General features: G+C 29.8%; 1 pseudogene; it reads left to right on the top strand.

The window, feature by feature from the left end:
- The window catches only part of LOC149887157 (uncharacterized), a 563,485-nt pseudogene that overhangs the window by 207,360 nt on the left and 350,016 nt on the right, over window positions 1–6,109 (top strand).

The following is a 6,109-nucleotide window of genomic DNA, read 5'->3' as shown; positions in this document are numbered from 1 at the left end:
TAATGGAAATGAAATGATTTCTTAAATTTTTATATATATAAATATATATATATATATATATATATATATATATATATATATATATATATATATATATATATATATATATATATATATAAATTTAAGAAATCAAATTTTTTTGTCTCTACTTTAAAAGTTTTCTCCCAGTTAATTTCTTTTGAGCATGACTTACTATATGTGACTTTTGCAAACTGATGATGTTTGCCCTTGTTTTAGCTTTTTTGATGTTGTTGAGTTCTAGTTGTAATTTTAAACTTCGTTTCCCTAACGTATTTTTTTAAGCAGTTGCATTCAATTAAATAAGTTCCAGGTTGACTATTGCGTGGTAATTTAGTTTTTTTTTCGCATGTTAGCAATTATCTTAAATTAGGATTTGATTTAAAAACACTCTATAGGCCGGGTGAATAAAAATGAGCAATTGATGAATTCCACGAAAATCGTAACCTTAACTTGATTTTATAAACTAAATTTTTATAGTATATTTATGGCGTAATTAGCTTTAATATCTAATCACAAGAAAATATTAAATAAATGAATAAATAAGTTCGCTAATTAATGTTTATGGTAATTAGTGAAACCGAGGTATGTTTACAAATTGCCTGGGAATTTTTTGTGAAAAATGCAACAACAATATATCTTTAATTATTTAATGTTATAAAATACATCAACAGGTAAGAATGGTATCATTTTAAAGAAGAAATGTTGTACAGTAAATATGTAAAATTAGTTTTTAGAAACTATTAGGTAAATTTAATAATTTAATTGAATTTAAATCGATATTGTATTTCATTGATTTTCTGTGATTCCGTCACGAAATAATTACAAAACTTTATTTTATTATTGTTTCTGGCAAACATCAAAGTAAATAACTACACATTATCTTAATATTTAAAATTTGGAATAAATTGTATAAATATTGGATATATTGTTTATGCGAATAAATGTTTAATGTGCGTGACGGAATCACACAATAACGTGACGGAATCACGCAATATCGTGACGGAATCACACACTTTTAATTTCAATTTTACATGCTTAATTTGTACGGAGTTTTCTAATGTTTTACCTTTATATTATTTGCCAATAAATGTATCTACTATTAGGATTGTTCTTTACAACTATGCTGCATCAATTTTCTATTGTAGATATAATTTATTAATTATTAATTAAAACATGCCACCAAAAAGTGCTGTCGAAAGACAGCGAATACACCGTGCAAAAGTTAAAGAAAACTCTGCTATGCTCAAAGCCGCTAGAGCAAAGGATTGTTTACGAAAGAAGAGACGGCGCTCAGAAATGGACGACGAAAAGGCAGCTGATTTTAAAAAGCGAGCAAAGCTGGCCACTCGTAAATGGCGTGTTAATAAATCTCGTTCCTTGGCTACACCTTTTACTGCAATCGAAAATGAACTTCCTTACAAATCGTTATCGTCCTTTGGAAAAGCAAGAAGGAGAGTGGAAAACGCTCTTCCCAAAAGTCCTCGAAAAAAAGCAGCCGTAGTTCGAAAATTGGCCAGTGATATTTTGAATATTGAAGTAAAGGGTCCTTCATTAGTGACAACAGCAGATTACTCATGCGTTACTAACTTTTATAATAATGATAGTATATCACGAGTAATGCCCGGAAAGGCAGACGTCGTTACAGTTTATTCAAATAGCGGCAAAATTAAAATGCAAAAACGTCATCTTGTAATGACTGTTGCTGAAGCATACCAGACTTTTAAATCTGAATTTCCAAATTACATTATCAAAAAATCCAAGTTTGCCTCGATGCGTCCAAAGAACGTACTTTTAACCAGTGATATGCCACAAAACGTATGCGGATGCAAATACCATAGCAACATTATTTTGTTACTGGACTGTTTACATCGTCAATATCCACAAATATTTCCGACGTATTGAAATGAATTTGTATCAAATTGTGTATGTAATTCACAGCAAGAAGCTTGCATGTTTAACAAATGCGGTATGTGCAAAGATTTTCGACTTTTTACTGAAAATTTCACCAGTAAACTTGAGAATACTGATGATTAAGTGACCTGGTATCAGTGGAATCAGGACAATGATAGTTATTTAGTAAAAGAGTTGCAGGAAGGTAGTGTTCAAGATGCAATTGATTTGATCTCATCTCAGCTTATTGCCTTTCTACAACATGTTTACATAAAACGTCAACAAGCGATATCTTACGAATCACAGAAAGCTGACGCACAGTTGCCTGACAGTACATCTTGTATCTTGCAGATGGATTTCGCAGAAAACTATACTGCGACTTTTCAGGACGAGATCCAGTCAGTACACTGGAAACAAAAACAAATAACTGCATACACGATTATGATTTGGCATCGCTCTGAAATAATTTCAAAAATATTTGTCTCAGACTGTCGTGATCATGAAAAACATTCCGTCGCCGCATATACTGCGAAAATTCTCGAGTTTATCAAGCTGTCTTTACCCACAGTTGATACTGTGCAGATATGGACCGATGGACCAAGTAGTCAGTACAAAAGTAAATTTGTGTTTATACTGTCTATAAAATTGAAGGAAGTTTCTGATCTACAGCTACAGTGGAATTACTTTGCAACCAGTCATGGCAAAGGGCCAAATGATGCACTAGGTGGCAATGCGAAGCGAATTGCCCATCGTCAAGTGTTATCCAGAAAGTTCGTAATACGAGATGCTTTATCATTTTCTGCTGCTGTTAAATCTGTACAGAGCAATATAAATGTTACTGTCATTTCACCTAATGAAATTGAAACCAAATGCAATGAGCTGAATGCTGATATTTTGTGGAGTGATGTACCGGCTGTTCCAGGTACACAAACTGTTCAATGTGTTATTCCGCAACAGAACAGCGTTAAGTGTAAGATGTACACAAATGCTGTGAATGTAAAACAGCATGTTATGATTAAAACTACAACAGAAACTATCACTCCAGCTTTAACTTCTATAACACCTAGCATGGATTTTATTTCTACGCCACCGACTTTGGATGCTGGTTCTACGCCACCGACTGTGGATGCTGTCAGTATTATTCCTAAAGCTTAAATAGTTAATAAATAAAATAGTTAATTAATTAATTGAATGAATGCTAATTGTCTAATTTGATTAAGAATGGTTAACTGTTCTGTAGTCATGTTATTGACTCGCCTTTTGAAATATTACAGTGAGTAGACAGTAGGTGTTTGTTAGTATGGCTAATAGGTGATTCCGTCACACCATTTATGTGATTCCGTCACACATACTTTAATATAAATATAGTATTATCTATTAAATAATTTATAATTGTTTCTAATTATTTGCAAATGGTATGTATTTTAACACACACATACACTTGTGAAGTTAAGCAAATTTAAATAGGAGAGCAGAAATGTGTTACTATAATAATATACCATAAAATGCTTGTCCATAAATTGGTGATTCCGTCACGCATATTATTATATTAATATTATATGATTATTATGTATTTATAGTTTTTTGGTATTAGAAGTATTTCAGGCCAATGTGTGACAAACACATATATCATATAGAATAACAATATGCACATTACAGTTTTTTTATTTTTATAACATAAATGTGGAAAATAAGCTCAAATCGGTGATTCCGTCACGATGGAATTCATGAATTGCTTTTACTCAGCAATTGGTCAGCTTTACGTGAATAAAAACTTGAACAACTTTTCTTAAGTTTTTATTCATGTAAAATTAAGCAATTACTGAGTAAATTGCTTACCTTTACGCGAATGAAAATATGAAGAAAGCTGCTGAAGTTTATATTCACGTAAAGCTGACCAATTACTGAGTAAAAGCAGTTGCTCATTTTTATTCACCCGGCCTTATATCCAACTTTTCTAAATATTTTCCTTAATTTTGGGAACAGTGATGGTATGTGAAGGGCGTCATACTCGGATTGAATTTTATTGTTCTTTATGGAACGTTTTTTACTAATTTGGTTTGCGATACTGTAGTTTCGCATAAAAAAGATCGTTTTTTAGCACCATATTTTGCTATATGGTAGCAAAAGAGTTGCTCCAGGGTAGAAACTAAAATATTTTTCAAATGTTTGGCAAATCCAAAATGGCAGCATTAAACGTACAGATATTGATTTATTGCCTGTATTGGTCTGACAAACTACATTCAAACTAACTTATTTGTTCTTTGAATTTTATAATTTTAGTTCTCGCCCTCATATATATATTAATAAATATTCTATGACAATTTAAAGACAAAAGCTTTAACAAAATTGAAGCTATTTACGTTTTCTTTTGCAAAACATATTTAAATTTGAAAAAAAATTTTAAAATGTTTAAAAAAAAAAATTAAAAAAGAAATATTTTTTTTTATAAAAAAGTGCTATGGAGTTGCTAAGGAGTAACAAATTGAATTAACCACAATAATTGCAATTTTTTTTTTTTTTCCTTTTAAAGTACATAATAGTAAAAAATAATATGGATTTTGTTCTTCAATATTTGGAATAACAAAATTAAAAAAAAACAACTTCTTTTATTCGATTTTTAAAGGGGGTGTACCACCTTAAGGACTAATTAGGCATAATAGAAGCAATTCTTAAAAATCTTAATACAAAATTTAATACAATCGATAACAAGCTTTGAACAAATATAAATTAAAAGTTAGATTTAATGAGGCTGTACCACCTTAATTATATATATATATATTTTTTATTGTTTAAAAATTTTCTTTTTAAAGTTATATTAAAGTTAAATCTAGTCGTAATTAATGTCTTACAATTCAAATTTCAACAACTTTATACTATGGAGATAAATTAATTTATGCCGTGATGTTTTGAAAGAACAGGTGACGGTGAGAACAACTGACAATAAGAACTGGTAACGATAAAGATTTTTAAAGACAGATTTCTAAGTATTTCATAAAAAAAAAAACATTTTGGCTTTATTGAAATGAAAGATTATCAGCGTTATACAACAATTTTTTTTTTTTTAAACTAAAATTGGATTTTCAAAGCACAAACAGTATTTTCATTTTTCTATGAGCGAAGGGTACTCACTCCGTTCAAGTATGTAGTGTATTTATTGGAAAAGATATTTAAAAAAATATTTTTTCATATTGAAAAACTACCTGGTTTCCATGTCTACCAATTCAAAATGACGAACGTCGAAAACTCTTGAAATTTGGAAATCTAATTTATTCGATTGGTAAATTATCTTTCTACTGTCTTTCTTTCAGTTATTGAACACTTTTTGTCAAAAAAAATATTCTATAAATGAAAAGAGAGAATACAATTATTCAAATAAAGTAACTAAATGTCACAAGAACAGCATTTTTAAAGTTAAATTATAACAGCCCTGCTTTTTAGATCTTTTCGTCATTCTGCTTTTCGTCTTTATCATTTTTTTTTTTTCTTTTTGTACAACTATACTTTGTTTTGTATATTTGAATTTTATGTCCTTTTTTTCTTAAGTCTACTACGTCCAATTTAGTATAAAACCCTGTAACCATATTTAGTCTCTCATACAAATTAATTGCTGCATTAACTTCAAGGTTAAAGATAAAAGCTGAATTAAACCTACAAAATGTTAATTTGGCAAAAAAATTTCTCAAACTGTGTTATCAAATGATTCATGTTTTTAACGTAAGCATACGTTAAAAACAAATCACCTGTTAATCCATTTTCTGACTCTGAAAGCAAGGTTTGTTGGTTAGTCTGGAACTTGCCTAAATTTGTCAACTTCAACATTTGCAACAGCACGTTGATATCCGCACTTAGATATCTTTTCAAGTTGGACAACTATAATGAAGATTGTTATTTTTGTTAATCTTACATGGCAAAAATCACTTAGACTTATTTTTTTCGAGGCTTGTTTATCTCTTACATACTGCCTGGTAATCTTACATACTGCTCAGGTGATTTAAGGCCAGTCCAAGTTTTTATAGTAGTTCGTCCTACCTTCTTAAACTTCTTTTTTAAAAAAACTGTTTTTGAAAATTTGTTATCTAAGCTGAATAATACTTAGCAAAAGTTGGGCTAAGTCGAAAAAAATAATATTGACAAAAATATGGTGGATGACGCATATTGTCCTTAAACTTAAAGATGAATGTTTCAGAAAATAAGG

Source organism: Hydra viridissima, unplaced genomic scaffold (genome assembly GCF_058129835.1).
Source record: "Hydra viridissima isolate aposymbiotic clone 2 unplaced genomic scaffold, HvirCarnegie_v1 scaffold_6, whole genome shotgun sequence".
NCBI classification, from domain to species: Eukaryota; Metazoa; Cnidaria; class Hydrozoa; order Anthoathecata; family Hydridae; genus Hydra; species Hydra viridissima.
This window is presented reverse-complemented; position numbering and strand designations above follow the sequence as displayed.